We start from the raw sequence: 16,774 nt of genomic DNA on the forward strand, positions 1-16,774 counted from the left end.
TTTTTAATTCTCTCCCCTCTCCCCTCAGTTGTCTCTTCTCTGTGTCTATTTGCTGTGTGTTCTTCTTTCTCTGCTTCTGTTGTTGTCAGCAGCACAGGAATCTGTGTTTCTTTTTTTGCTGTTGTTTTGTCACCTTGTGTGAGCTCTCTGTGTATGTGGCGCCATTCCTGGGCAGGCTGAAATTTCTTTTGCACTGGGCGACTCTCCTTATGGGGTACACTTCTTGCACATGGGGCTCCCCTATGTGGGGGACATCCTTGTGTGGCCTGGCACACCTTGCATGCATCAGCACTGCACGTGGGCCAGCTCCACATGGGTAAAGGAGGCCTGGGGTTTGAACCGTGGACCTCCCATGTGGTAGATGGACACCCTAACCCCTGGGCCAAGTCCGCTTCCCAATCATAAATTCTTTATCCAGGCAGCCACATTTCCCCCTTCTTTGTTTCGGTTGGAAATTGGAATGTGGGAGTGGAAGGTGGCTGCCACCAAATGTTGACTGGTTTGGCATAGGCTGCTGAGGGAATTCCAGATGAATTGGATGACTGAAATAGAAATAAGAATATTAAGCTAATAATTGTAATAATTCATACGTGTAAATTGAGGTCAGGAAACCATTGAGAGGGGTTTAGCCACTGGAGATTTTCAGCTAGTGTATTAAGGACAGATTGTTATGTTAGGTATTTTTAATTGTTACTTCCAATTACTTTTGAAGAGTGGAGATACCCAATTGCAAATGTGATGAAAACACTTTGTAAGTGGGTGTTTTATAAAATCCCAATCATGTTGTCATGTTGGATGAAGTTCCAAGGGAGTAGTGTCACACTGATGCATGTATGTTGTTAATAACATAAAAACTTTTGTTTTGTAGCTAAGCCTTCTTTTTTAAATTTTTAAATTAAAATTTTTTTTGCAATACAAAAAATAATTTATTTATTTTTATTGACTTTGTAATAATATTACATTAAAAACATATATGTGAGGTCCCATTCAACCCCACCCCCCCACCCCCCCTCTCCCCCCCCCCCCAACAACACTTGTTCCCATCATCATGACACATCCATTGGATTTGGTAAGTACATCTTTGGGCACCTCTGCACCTCATAGACAATGGTCCACAAAATTTTTAAGATACATGGATCACACAAAAAGTTACATTAAAAAATATAAGAGGTTTCCATATAACCCACTACCCACAACACCAATACCTTCCATATTGACAACTTTTTTCATTAGTGTGGTACATTCATTGCATTTGATGAGGACATTCTGGAGCATTGCCATACAGCATGGATTAAGTTTATGTTGTAGTTTACACACTCTCCCAGTCCATTCAGTGTGTTATGGCAGGATATATAATGTCCTGCATCTGTCCCTACAATATCATTCAGGACAACTCCAAGTCCTGAAAATGCCCCCATGTCACACCTCTTTTTCCCTTTCCCTGCCTTCAACAACTCCTGTGGCCACTGTCTCCACATCAATGATATAATTTCTTACATTGCTAGAGTCACGATATTTCTGTGGTAGAATACCAGTAAGTCCACTCTCATCTGTATTTTATTCCTTCATCCTAAAATCCCTGGAGTGGCGATGCCCACACCACCTCTAAATTGAAAGGGGTCTTAGATCCCACATGGCTGATGTATGTGATTCTCCTGCTTGCATCTGTAGACACTCTTGATTCCCTGTTGTGGTGATTGACCATCTTCACCTCCCTGTTACTTGAACTAAGTCCAATAAACTGGAGTGTAAGTGTAGCAACTGTGCTGAGGCTCAGGGCCCAGCTGACACATGGCCAGTCCAGAGATTCAAGTCTTCTGAGTATCCACCAATGTGTAACTTCATTTTCTAAATAATTTATAAACATATCTATAAAATAAGCTGGTGGTCTTAGCTGAAAAACAATGGGGCCACCAGTGACTTGAAGGTAGCTGGTTAATTGGTGCCAGACTCAACCAACCTACTATTCTACTGTATTGTACTTGTAATGGGGCACCTATTGAACAGTCAAAATTAACAGAAATTATGCAATTAAAACCAAAGTGTAAAAAAAAAGCCTTTATTCTGTAGTTCTGATCATTCCCACAGTGACCTCTAAAAACTAAGAGAATTTCCAACTTGGTGCAATAATCCTGAATGAAACCACCTGCCCAAAGGTGCCAGTTCACCATGAGCATCTGACAGAGCAAATGAGTGCCAATCATTAAATAGCCTGAAATGCATCTTCAAAACAAAGTTGAGTATCTGTTGCAATTTCTCTCTGAAAATAAATAACTATATATATATATATATACTGTTCCCACCAACTTTTAATCTTTATAGGCACCTAACCTTGTCTACCACTGTAATCCAATATCCTCTTTTAAAAATGGGTATGCCAAAATTTTAATTAAGTTTGCTTCTTTCAGAACGAGCATCTTATTAACCGTATGAAAATTTCATCCAGCTTTGTACAGAATGCCAGACCCATCTTCCTCCAGTCAAAATAAAATAAAGTTTTTATACCTTTTTAGGGAATGACTACAATCCATGGCCAGCAGGAAGTAATTACAGAAAACAGACCTTCTCCCTTCAGCACCCCTTTAAGATTAAAGGTGTAAAGTGTTTAAGGGTAAAATAAAATTAATAGATGTATCTGGAAGCCTAACTGGAAATCCACATGAGTGCCTGTGGCCCCAGGATGACTGCAGGGGGCCCCACCCCAGGATTCTAATGTACAGGATGAAAACTTCTTCTAAAAACAGGATAAACCCTGGATGCTACCCAGGATCTTTGTCTTTAGGTCCCCACTGAAAATTGATAAGTGGAGTAATCAATCCAAACAGCCACCCACCTCATACCTCCAACAATAATTATGCCAAAACTTAGCAAGTTAAACTTCGGCATAAGGGGGGGAATGATGTAGGCTATGGGTGGGGGACTGTTCATATTTTTATAGATAGCCTGAGTTGTATGTTTTCTGAGTGGTGCCTTAGGGACAGTGAGAACTGCAGCCCTGCTCTTAGCACCTATGACAACAATTCCAGTTCCGGAGGAGAAACAATTTAGCAATGCAAACTCTATACACTTCAAATATTCAGGGAAAATGCAAACCAAATGTGCTAAAAGCTGATCTAGAATGGATGAAGTCCATGCTAAAAACTTACCTAGGATGTGGAAGATATATGCTAATTCAAGCCTACTGAGCACTGAAACAAAGAATCATTTGGCCCTTCCTCTGTAAAAGGAATTCAGAAATCTTGTTCAGGGCTCAGACTGTGGAATGAGAAGCTCTGAGCCTGGCTGGTCATAAATAAATCATTTTTCCTTCCTCCAAATTATTCCTGAGTCCTGGCCTTTCTATATGTAAATAACTAAACCTCTCAACTTCTACAACATAATATGTGTTGTCCTGTATTTATAGTGGCTAGGCTATTCTCTTCTGTTTCTTCCTCAGTGTCTACATCCTTTATTTTTTTATTATGTCTTCATAAAAGTTTTAGGTCACAGTAAAATCACATATAGAATATAAGGCTAAGGCTTCTTTAATTACTCTAATTTGTACTGTGACCAAGCAATTTTGTACAAAAATTTTGTTCTTTCATTAATAACATAACTAAAATATTTCTAATGCTTTAATGCAATATTCCTTAGTTTTAAAACTTCATTTTTTACTTTGACTTTAACAGACCTTGGTTGAGTAAGACTAATTCTCTGTATATTTATTGAGGTTATCAAATCTTCAATAAAACTGGTTTCTGTCATGGATTGCTACTCTTAGGAACCCCAGCAGTTAGGGCAGAAGGCTTCCTTCACCACTCAGTCCTCAAAAATAACAGGACTCCTGTGGCTGCTAGACTGGAGGAGTGGACATTCAAATTCAAGGGTCAAGAATTTCACCAAGTAGCTATTTAGTCCACACTTGGAACCCGGAGAGAAATCAGGGTCATTAATACTAATAGGACAGGAGACAGGGATGTTTCAAGTTGGCCTTCCCTTGAGCCTTGGGGTAGAAATTGCTATGAAATAACAATACACAAAGTCAAAGGGTGAGTCTAGGCTTGAAATGACCATAAATAAAGGTAAGGGTGTTTCTGAATGTAGTATATTTGTATGCAAAGGAAAGTTGAAAGGGAGCCCATATTACTGATGCTAAATCTGGTTCCCAATGTAAAGGTACATGATAGTGCAGAACTGAGGGTATATGACTGTTATTGCATGCATTCAAGGTGTTCACTGAGATAACTGAAATAAAAGATTAGCAGGTTGGGAGTTATATTTAAGAATATAGTGTAGATAAATCTGGGGCAGAGCCTGTAGACACAAATTATTAGGGAGAACAGAGAAACATAGTGGAAGGAGAGCAGACAAAAGAGTAAGGGGCAAGAAATCCATGAGGAGCAGCAGTGCTCCAAAATGTATTCATCAAATGCAATGAATGTGCCACAATGATGAAAGAAGTTGTTGATGTGGGAGGATTGGAAATGTGGGTGGTGGGGTATGTGGGAACATCTTATATTTTTTAATGTAACATTTTTTTGTCATCTATGTATTTTTTAAAAGAAAAGACAATTTAATAATAAAACAAAAATAAGATTAGGGCTTTGATTTGACCATGACATTAGGGTGACTCAGTTTGAGTCCCCATCCTTTTTGTGGGCTATAGAAATGGAAACTCTATCAAGGAGATAAACAGAAGTGGATCATGAGAAAAGGGGAAGGGAGCTCCATAGAAAGAGAATAGGATCCTGTGGACCTGGGACAAAGATGAACCATTCACCTGAAAGTTTGCAGCTGAAGAGAACAGAGAAGCTGAGCCTTATGCCATCCTACAGCTAAATCAGATGAAGTTGGGCCCAGAGAGCCTTAGGAGCAAAGAGTAAGGCTGAACAGTCTCAGGTTCCCCCACCACCAGTGTCATCACATGGCAGCAGACTTTGGGTGAGAAAATACCTCCTATGGTACTTTGAGTTGGTCTCTTTAGGGCCTTGTAACTGTAAGCTTTTATCCCAAATAAATATTCTTTATTAAAGCCAACAGATTTCTGATACTTTACATCAGCATCCCTTTGGCTGATTAATACACCTTTATTTGTCATAAGATCACATTCATCACATTCCATATAATATAGAGCGGTACATTTCTGCATTTTCCTTTTCCTAATTTCCCAGAGTTATCATTCAGATTATAAAAATGGATATTAATATCCTAAACCTTTTTGAATCCTATCTTTTAGCAGATCAATGCAGGATCTAATTCTTTTTTCATTTAGTCATTTTTAAAAATTTAACATATTTTTTATTGAAGGATATATTCTTACATGAACACACATAAATAATAAGTGTATAATAAAAGTTGTGAACTTACAAAATAAACATGAATAACATCATACAGAGGTCCCATACATCACCCTTCCACCAATAAATGTTGCCAAATATGCAAGATCTTCATTAAAATATTACTAACTATAGTCATATTATACATTTCTGTATTTTCCCCAAATCCATCCTATTTTTAAAAAATATATTGTAGTAACAAGGTTGTGAACTTACAAAAATCATGCACATGTGTAGAATTCCCATACAACACCCCCTTCACCAACATACCACAGTATGGTGGAGTATTTGTTACAGATCCTGGGGCAGTATTAACAGACTATTATTACTAACCATGGTCCATGGCATATGTTTGTCACAATTTTTCCATAACCCCATTTTCAATATAGTACATCTTTGACATTGATGCAAGAATATTACAGTAATGCTGTTAACTACAGTCCATAGGTCACACCAATTTTATTTTTGGAAGCTTTTCCACCTTTCCACCACCTGCAATAGTGATGTACATCTGCTGTAGCTCACATCTGCTGTAGCTCACTCCTGCAACTGTACCATCAAGCACAATTCTCATCCATCTCTGGGTTCACTGTGTTATTCAGTCCCTAAATTATTTTCTAGCAATCTTTCAAATGACTTTTACTTCCCAAGACTATCCTTTTCAGCCACTATCCCATTTATAAACCAATTAATACTCACTTTAATGTGTTGCCATCAACTCTATACATTTCCAAAATTTAGAGTCAAGTTAATTAAAACTTCTACATACATTAATCATCAGTAGTTCTTCTCAATGCTCCTCTTATCTCCTAATAACCTTACTCTAGGTTTTAACTCCATGCATTTATTCTTTGTATTTGGTTCATGTTAATGAGACCATGCAATATTTTTCCTTTTGTGTCTGGCTTACCTCACATGGCATAATGTCTTCAAGATTCATCCTCATTATCATATGTGTCCCAATTTAATTTCTTCTTGCTGCATCATAGTATTCCCTTGTACCACATTTTGTTTATCCATTCATTAGTAGATAGACACTTGGGTTGTTTCCATCTTTTGGTAATTGTGAATATTGCTGCTATGAACATCAGTATACATAAGTCTTTTCACATCACATTTCAGTTTTTTGGGGTATATTACTTGCAGAGGGATTGCCAAATCATATGTCAGTTCTACATTTAGCTTTCTGATGAACCACCAAACTGTCTTCTACAGAGGTTGTACCATTTTACAATCCTGCCAACAATGGTGGAGTGTTTGTATTTCTCCACATTTGTCCCTGCATTTAGTTTTTTTTTTTTTAAATAATGGCCATTCAATGCAGAGTTAGATGATATCTCATTGTTGTTTTAATTTTTATCTACCTAATGGCTAGTGACATGAACAATTTTTCATGTGTTTATTTTTTGACAATTTGTATTTCATCTTTGGAGAAATGTCTATTTAAATATTTTACACATTTTTAATTGGATTGCTTGCTCTTTTTGTCTTTATTTAATTTTTTAATATTACATTTAAAAAATATGAGGTCCCCATATATCCCCCACCCCCCGCACCCCACTCCTCCCCCCATAACATCAATCTCCTCCATCATCATGAGACATTCATTGCCTTAGGTGAATACATCTCTGAGCACCACTGCACCTCATGGTCAGTGGTCCACATCAGAGCCCACACTCTCCCACATTCCACCCAGTGGGCCATGTGAGGACATACAATGTCCAGTAACTGTCCCTGCAGCATCACCCAGGACAAATCCAAGTCCCAAAAACGCCCCCACATCTCATCTCTTCCTCTCACTCCCTACCCCCAGCAGCCACCATGGCCACTTTTTCCACACCAATGGCACATTTTCTTCGATTACTAATCACAATAGTTCATGAATAGAATATCAGTAAGTCCACTCTAATCCATACTCTATTCTTCCACCCTGTGGACCTTAGAATGGTTGTGTCCACTCCACATCTATATCAAGAGGGGCTTAGATTCCAGATGGATGCTGGATGCAATCCTCCTGCTTTCAGTTGCAGGCAGTCTTGGCTCACTGGGTGGATTGCTTGCTCTTTTAATGTTGAGTTATATGATCTATTTTTCTAAAGTGGAAATCAAACACTTATCAGATATTTGGTTCACAAATATTTCTCCCAGTGAGTGAGCTGCCTCTTCACCTTCTTGAAGAAGTCCTTTGAATCCAAGGAGTTTATCCATTTTTCATTCATTGTTTGTGCTTTATGTGTAAGGTTTAAGAAAACACCATCTACCACAAGCATTTTAAGATGCGTCCCTTCATTTTCTTCTAGGAGCTTTATGGTTCTTTCTTTTATATTTTGATCTTTGATCCATTTTGAATTAATTTTTATAAGGTGTGAGATAAGGGTCCTCTTTCTTTTGGTTGTGGATATCTAGTTGTCCCACAACCATTTGTTGAATAGACTGTTCTGCCTCAGCTGGATGGCTTGATAGACTTGTCAAAAATCACTTGGCCATAGATATTAGGGTCTGTTTTGGAATCATCTGCTCAGTTCCATTGGTCTATGTATATATTTTTATTCCAATACCATGCTGTTTTTGCCACTGTGGTTAGGTAATATGATTTAAAGTCTGGAAGTGAGAGTCTTCCTACTTTGCTTTTCCTTTGAAGATGTATCTGGCTCTTTGGGGCTTCTTACACTTTGAAATAAATTTGATAATTGTGTTTTCCATTAAACAATGCTGGTGGAATTTTTCTCAGAATTGCATTGAATCGGTATATCAGTTTGAGTAGAATTGACCTCGTAATGATATTTAACCTTTTGATTGATGAACATGGAATGTTCTTCCAATTATTTAGGTCTTTTTATTTCTTTTAACAATGCATTGTAGTTTTCTAAATTCAAGTTCCTTACATCCTTGGTTAAGTTTCTTACTAAACATTTGATTCTTTTAGTTGCTGTTGAAAATTGAATTTTTTCCTGACTTCCTCCTCAGATTGTGCATTACAATTGTATAGAAACCTCACTGAGTTTTGTGTATTGATCTTGTATCCTGACAGTGCTAAAGATTTATCAGCTCTAGCAGCTTTGTTGTAGATTTTTGGGACCTCCTAGATATGGGATCATATCATCTGTGAAGAGTGAAAGTTTTACTTCTTCCTTTCTGATTTGGATGCCTTTTATTTACTTTCCTTGCCTGATTACTCTGGCTAGAACCTCTAGCACTATGTTGAACAATAGTGGTGACAGTGGGCATCCTTGTCTTTTCCCTGATTTCAATGGGAAAGCTTTCATTCTTTCACCACTGAGTACAATGTTAGCTATGGACTTTTCATATATGGTCTTTATCATATTGAGAAAATTTCCCTCAATTCCTATCTTTTGTGTTATTTTTATCAAAACAGATGCTGTATTTTGTCAAATCCTTTTTCTGAATCAATCAATAAGGTCATGTGATTTTTCTTTGTTTCATTAATATGGTGTATTATGCTGATTTATTTTCTTGTGTTGAACCACCCTTGCATGCCTTGTATAAAACTCACTTGATTATGGTGAATAATTCTTGTAATGTGTTGGTGGATTTGATTCAGAAATATTTTATTGAGGATTTTTGCATCCATATTCATTAGAGAAATGGGTCTGTTATTTTCTTTTTTCATAATATCTTTATCTGGCTTTGGTATTAGGGTGATATTGACTTCCTAGAATGAGTTTGTGTTCCTTCTTTTTCATTTTTTTGGAAGAGCTTGAATAAGATTTGTGTTAAGTCTTCCTTGAATGTTTGAGAGAACTCACCTGTTAAATCATGTGGTCCTGGGCTTTTCATTTTGGGGACTTGTTTGATGACTGTTTCAATCTATTTACTGGTAATTAGTTTGTTGATGTCTTCTATTTCTTCTAGGGTCACTGTAGGTTGTTTATACATTCTTAGGAATTTTTCCATTTCATCTACATTGTGTAGTTTTAGTATTCGCTTATGAAATCTTTTATTTCTGTGGTAAATATTCTTGCTTTCATTTTTTATTTCATTGTCACATCATCTCTCTTTTTCTATTTGTTAGTGTAACTAAGGGTTTGTTGATTTTGTTAATCTTCTTGAAGAACCAATGTTTGGCTTCGTTAATTTTCTCTATTTTTTTTTCTGTTCTCAATTTCATGTTTTTCTGCTCTGATCATTGCTATTTGATTCCTTCTACTTGCTTTGAAATTAGTTTGCTCTTCTTTCTCTTGTTCCTCCAGCTGGGTAGTTAGGTCATTGATTTTAGCTCTTCTTTTTTAATATTAGCATTGAGGGCTATAAATTTCCCTCTCAGCACTGTCTTCACTGCATCCCATAATATCTGATATGTTGTGTTCTCATTGTCATTCATTTCAGGATATTTATTGATTTCTCTAGAAATTTCTTCTTTGGGCCACTGATTATTTAAGGATGTGCTTTTTTAATCTACATATATATGTGAATTTTCCCTTTTTCTGCCCCGTGTTGATTTCCAACATTATTCCATTATTATCATAGGAAGTGCTTAATATAGTTCAATCTTGTTGAATTTATTGAATCTGCCTTGTGACCCAACAAATGGTCCATCCTGGAGAAAGATCCATGAGCACTCAAAAATAATGTGCATCCTGCTGTTTTGGGGTTCAATATGCTGTGTATGCCTATTAAGTTTAGTCCAGTTATCATATTACTCAATCTCTCTGTTTCTTTATTGATCCTCTGCCCAGATGCTCTATCTAATGCTGAGAGTGGTGCATTGAAGTCTCTAACTATTATTGTAGAGATATCTATTTCTTCCCTCAGTTTTTTCAATGTTTACCTCATATATCTTGGTGTATCCTGGTAGGGTGCATATACATTTATAATTGTTATTTCTTCCTGGTGAATCATCCCTTTTATTAATATGCCATGTCCTTTCTTGTCTCTAATAACAATTTTGGTTTTAAATTCTATTTCATTTTATGTAAGTACTGCTATCCCAGCATTTTTGTTATTGTTGCTCTTGCAGGTATGCAATTTCTTTTTCCAATTTTTCACTTTCTATCTATCATTATCCTAGGCTTTAAGGTGAGTCTCTTGCTGACAGCATATAGATAGCTAACATTTTCTTATCTATTCTGCCAGTCTGTGTCTTTTGTTTGGGGAGTTTAATCCGTTAACATTTAATGTTATTACTGCAAAGGCAGTTCTTATTGCACCTATTTTGACTTTTGGGTTTTATCCATCATTTTATTTAAACAACATTTTTGACACTCTTCATTACTGTTACTGATACACTCATTATTTCTAGATTCTTTTCCAAGCTTCTCTCTCCTGTCTTTTCTTTTCAGGATGTAACATTACATTTAGTATGTTCTGCAAAGCTGGTCTCATTGTTTTAAACTCTCTTTTTCTGTTTATCTATGAATATTCTGAACTCACCCTTAGTTTTAAAAAATTATCTTTCCAGATATAAAATTCTTGGCTGGACGTTGTTATCTTGCACTTACTTAAATATATCATGCCACTGCCTTTTTGCTTCCATGGTTTCTGTTGAGAAATAAGCAGTTAATCTTACTGATGTAATGCATTACTTTTCACTTGCTGCTCTCAGAATTCTCTTTGTCTTTGACATTTGACATTCTGATTAGTATATGTCTTGGATCTGATTTATTTGGATTTATTCAGAAGGGAGTATGTAGTGCTTCTTGGACACAAATATCTATGTTCTTCAATGGGGTTGGGAAATTTTCTACCATTATTTCTTGAAATAATCCTTCTTCCCATTTCCCCTTCTCTTCCTCTTCAGAAACACCCATGACAGGTAAGTTTGCATGTGTCTTGTTGTTTTTTAGTTCCCTCAGTCCCTGTTCAATTTTTTCCATTCTTTTCTTCATCTGTTCTTTTGTATGTTTGCTTTTGGAGGCCATGTCTTCAAGCTCACCAATCTTTTCTTATGCCTCCTCAAATCTGCTGTTATATGCCTCCAGGGTATTTTTAATTTCATTTATTGCCACTTTCATTTAAAAAAATCTGCTAATTTTCTATGTATGCATTCAAATTATTTATGCTCAGTCAGTGCCTTTTTAATATCCTTAATCTCTTTAGCTATCTCATTAAATTGATTAAGGCCATTTTTTGAACATCTATAATTAGTTGCCTCAACTCTTTTATGTCATTTGGAGGTTTATCTTGTTTTTGAACTGAGCCATGTCTTCCTGTTTCTTGGTATGGAATGTAATTCTTTGCTGATGTCTTGGCATCTGGGAAGAAAGAAGATGCGAATCTACTGAGGAAGCCCAATTTACCTTAATGTCCTGGGATAGGAAACTTGGTCTGGGAGAAGGTGGAGTCAGAAAATCAATTAGACCTCCCCTAGCACACCTAAGGGGGATGTAATGTAGGACGTGTGAGCCAAGCTTCCAATAACATATTTGGGGATCCTGGTGAGGTGTAGCTGCTCTCACACTGGGAATAAAGAGTCATAGTCTTCGGTGTTCAGTTGGTTCAAAAAGGACCCACTTGTATGTCCTACTGGACCTCTCAGACAGCTTGCCTGTGGCCCTGGAAGAGAAAGAAGGGAGGAAGGGAGAAAGGGGGAAGGTCAGATTCCTAAGTGTTTTATTTAATTGAAAAGAGGATTCCTAGCTGGAAACATTAGATCGTGGTTTTTTGTTTTTTGTTTTGTTATGGTTGCTAATATTGCATTGTCTCCTGGTCTTTTCTCCCATTTTATCACCCAAGTTCTTTCTTCATTTATTTGCTTTTTTTCTCTTTTTCTTTTTCTTGCTTCTTCTCCCCCCTTTTGTTTGCACCCCTTTTTCTCTTCTCTTTTTTCTCTTTTCTCTCTTTTTCTTCTTTTTTCTTTTCTTTTCTTTATATAATAGGTGCTGCAGGGAGTGCTTCACATTTGCTGTGTGTCCTCATTCTACATTTCCGCTTTTCTGTGTGTATTGATTTTGGTCACCTACACTCTCCCTTTTCCCCTACATCTTTCTATCCTCCATAATCTATTATTCCTCTAACATTCCACCTCCCTTTCTTTGGCCCCCAAATTGTCTGAGTTTTTATTTCTAATACCTTTGTTCTGTTTTCTGTATTTTATCTACTCTTCATATTATTGTCTATCTTTTCTCTTTCCCCCTCTCATGAAAACACTGGCCTTTTAATTCATACTATATTCCTCCCCATATTCAATTGACTGTCTCATTATAGGTACTCTTCTTACTGCTATAAAGCTACATGACTTACATGAGTCTAATATCCATTCATCTAGATCTCACATTCTTGCTCTGTTGACATTTATTATCAATACCACTTTATACATTTTCTTTTCATACTCACTTTGCTTTCCTTGGCCCTAATATTTTCCATCAAAGTGAACTTAGCCAGCAACAAGGAAATAGACTAAGAAGAACAAAGTGACAAAGAGAAGACAACACTAATGCATGAACTACAACTAATTAATCCCCAAGACTAGACAAAGAAGCTAAGGAACTGATTAAACCCAACAAGGTAAAATGATGATCAGACAGCAAAAAAAAAACAACCTACAAGCCAAACCAATAACCAGGAAAACATTGCTGAATCCAATGAACAAACTAAAAACAAGGAAGAGGAGAAGAAATTTGAACAAGTAATTAAAGATCTCAAAGCATATATTAGAGACCAACTTAATGAAGTCAATGATGAGATTAACAATATGAAGAAAACACTTGGAGAGAATTCAGAAGAAATTGCAGACATACGCAAAAAGTTAACAGATATGATGGTGATGAACATCATAGTTCAAGAAAACAAAAATACCCTCTCAGCAAATAGCAGCAGATTAGAAGAAGCAGAGGAGAGAATTAGTGACATTGAAGAAAGTACATTTGAAAGTATAACAGATATTAGAACTGATCAATAAAAAGATAGAAAAAATCCAGCTGGGACTTAGGGACCTGATTGACAATGCAAAATGCACAAATATACGTATTGTAGGCATCCCAGAAGGAGAAGAGAAGGGAAAGGGGACAGAGGGGTGTTGGAGGAAATAATGGCTGAAAACTTCCCTAATCTACTGAGGAAATGGATGTACATATCCAGGAAGCAAAATAGACCCCAAACAGCATAAATCTCAACAGGCCTACCAGAAGACATACACTTGTCAAACTATCCAATGCTCAAGACAAAGAAAAAATTCTAAAAGCAGCAAGAGAAAAGAAAACCATCACATACAAGGGAATGCCCATAAGATTAAATGCTGATTTCTCATCTGAAACCATGGAGGCAAGAAGGCAGTGGTATGATATAGTCAATGTACAAAAGGAAAAAGTTTCCAACCAAAAATACTCTACCCAGCTAAGTTAGCATTCAAAAATGATGGAGAGTTCAAAATATTCACAGATAAACAGAAATTGAAAGAGTATGCCAACCAGAACCCTGCCTTTCAAGAAATACTAAAAGGAGTTCTGAAGGAAGAAAGAAAAAACAGGAGAGGCAGAGTTGGAGGAGAGTGTAAGAGCAACAAAAAAGACAAAAAGGGAAGAAAAAAACAAACAAAATAGGACAAATACAAGTCCAAACAAAATATTGCTAACATAAATAATTCCTTGAAAATAATGACTGAAAATCAATGGATTAAGCTCACCTTTCAAAAGACTTAGACTGCAAGATTGGATAAGGAAATATGACCCCTCTATATGCTGTCTACAAGAAATACATCTCTAGACCCAGGGATTCAAGGAGGTTGATAGTGAATGGCTGGAAAACAATCCTACAAGCAAACAATAACCAAACAGGCAGGAGTAGCTTTATTAATATCAAACAAAATAGACTTTAAAAGCAAAACAATTGTGAGAGACAAAGATGGATAGTACATATTAGTGTATGGGATAATCTTTCAAGAAGAACGAACAATCATAAATAGTTATGCTTCACACAAGGGCACCTCTAAATGCTTGAGGCAAACACTGGCAAAACTACGTGAAAAATAGATGCATTTACAATTATAGTGGGGGCTATAATACACCACTACCAACTTTGGACAGAATATCTCAAAAGAGAATCAATAAAGAAACAAAATCTTTGAACAGTGTATTAAAGAAGCTGGACCTAATAGATATATACATATCATTACCCCCAAATACAGCAGGATAAACATTTTTCTCAAGTGCACATGGATCATTCTTCAAGATAGACCATATGATAGGCCACAAAGAGAGGCTCGATGAATTCAGAAAGATCAAAATCATGCAAAATTATGTCTCGGGCAACAGTGCAGTGAAGCTTGAAAACTGCAAGGGCCAGAGGCCCAGATTTCACACCAAGATATGGAAATTCAACAGTACACTCTTAGAAAAACAATGGGTAAAAGAAGAAATCTCAAAAGAATTTAATAACTACCTTGAAACAAATGAAAATGATAACACATGTCAAATCTTATGGGATGCAGCAAATGCCGTACTGAGAGGGAATTTTATAGCCATAAATTCATACATCAAAAAAGAAGGAAGAGCAATTTCTACCTTAACTTTTCTAAATTAATATGTTTTCTATATCTGACCTTTGAACACATCACTATATTCCATTTTACTATTAATGGAACCTGACAATATATTGGGCTTCATTTTTGAAGAAGTTCAGATCACAGGAGATTCAACAATGGCAGGGGAGGAATACTGGTGTTGGATGTCATTGACAGGGGACACATGGTTGGCAGGGAGTTGTCCAGGGCATATATCCAGGGTACATAAAAATATTTGGATATTTTCATAGCGGTTACAATTAAAAACAGCAACTGAGGGAATGCTGAGTTCCTAGCCAGGGGAGCTCTATCACCTTCCCTAAAGTAACAGCAACAGTCCCCCAAGTGTACCAGCAAAGACCAAAAAAGAAGGAAGGTCCAACAATGAGCCCTTGATACTAATTACTATGTTTGTGAACCTGTGCAAATGAAATAAGAACAAGACCTATAGCAACAGGGTGCCTAAGAGTTACCTCCTGGGAGCCTCCGTGTTGCTCAAATGTGACCAGTCTCGAAGCCAAACTCAGCATGTAAATGCTTTGCATTTCCCCAAGCATGCCACATGACTCCCGGGGATGATCCTCTCTGGCACCAATGGATTACTCCCAAGTACCAGCTGATGATGTAACCAGAAAATGACACTGAATAAAAGGGTCTCCTCAGACCAGCAGATTATCTCGGTCTACACATCATACCAGGAGTTAAAATGCTTTTTGACCTGAATGAAAGGGGAAAATGGAAAGGACAAATGAGTCTATATGACTATGAGTCTCCAAAAAGAGCTGGGAGGTTATCAGAAGGGTTGCCCTTATGCACACCTCAGCAGAGTCCCAGAGACAGATAAAGTAGATACAACCCCAGGTATTGGTTCTTCTGAGGGCTACAGAGACCCACAGGTTCTATGTTCATGGCAGATGGAGTTCAGTGCCATGTCATTTGACCCTACTTTGGTGTTTGTGTTTCTGTGTGATGGAGCTGGACTCAGATGTGATCTTTGTTCACAAGCCTCTCTTGTTTCATTTACCAGAACAGTAGTTGGTGCTGGGGTTTAGTGTATACCCAGGGGACCTGAATCTCTGGCCTGACCATGTAATAGCCAGGCCCTGAGCCTCAACAGACTTACAACTCCTACACTCTGGTTTCTTGGACTTACCCCACTCATCTAACATGGAGTTGAAGAAGGTCAACCACCACACCACGGAGCCAAGAGTGCCTACAGCTGAAAGCATGAGAATTGCATCCAGCATCCATATGGAATCTAAGCCCCCTCTTGATATAGATGTGGAGTGGACACAACAATTCCCAGGTCCACAGGATGGAGGAACAGAGTATGGATTAGAGTGGACTTACTGATACTCTATTCATGAACTATTGTGATTATTAATTGCAGAAAATGTGACTTTGATATGGAGAAAGTGGCCATGGTAGCTGCTGAACATAGGGAGTTGGAAGAAGAGATGTGATGTGGGGGCAATTTCAGGACTTGGAGTTGTCCTGGGTAGTACTGCAGGGACAGTTTCCAGACATTGTATGTCCTCCCATGGCCCACTGGGTGGACAGTGGGAGAGTGTGGGCTATGGTGTGGACAATTGACCATGACGTGCAGCGTTGCTCAGAGATGTATTCACCAAGTGCAATGAATGTCTCATGATGATGGAGGAGGTTGTTATGGGGGAGGAGTGGGTTGAGGGTGGTGGTGGTGTATATGGGGACCTCATATTTTTTTAATGTAACATTAAAAAAATAAATACACAGAAAGTTTAAAAAGTATAAGAGGTTTCCATATATCCCACACCCCATCCATTGCTCTCCTCCCACATCAACAACCTCTTTAATCATTGCTGCACTTTCCTTGCATTGAGTGAATACATTTTGAAGCCCTGCTGCACCACAGGGATAATAGTTTACACTGTAGTTTACACTCTACCCACATTCCATTCAATGGATTATTGCAGGGCATATAATATCCAGCATGTGTCCCTGCAATATCATTTAGGACAAC

Source organism: Dasypus novemcinctus, chromosome X, assembly GCF_030445035.2.
Source record: "Dasypus novemcinctus isolate mDasNov1 chromosome X, mDasNov1.1.hap2, whole genome shotgun sequence".
Classification (NCBI taxonomy): domain Eukaryota; kingdom Metazoa; phylum Chordata; class Mammalia; order Cingulata; family Dasypodidae; genus Dasypus; species Dasypus novemcinctus.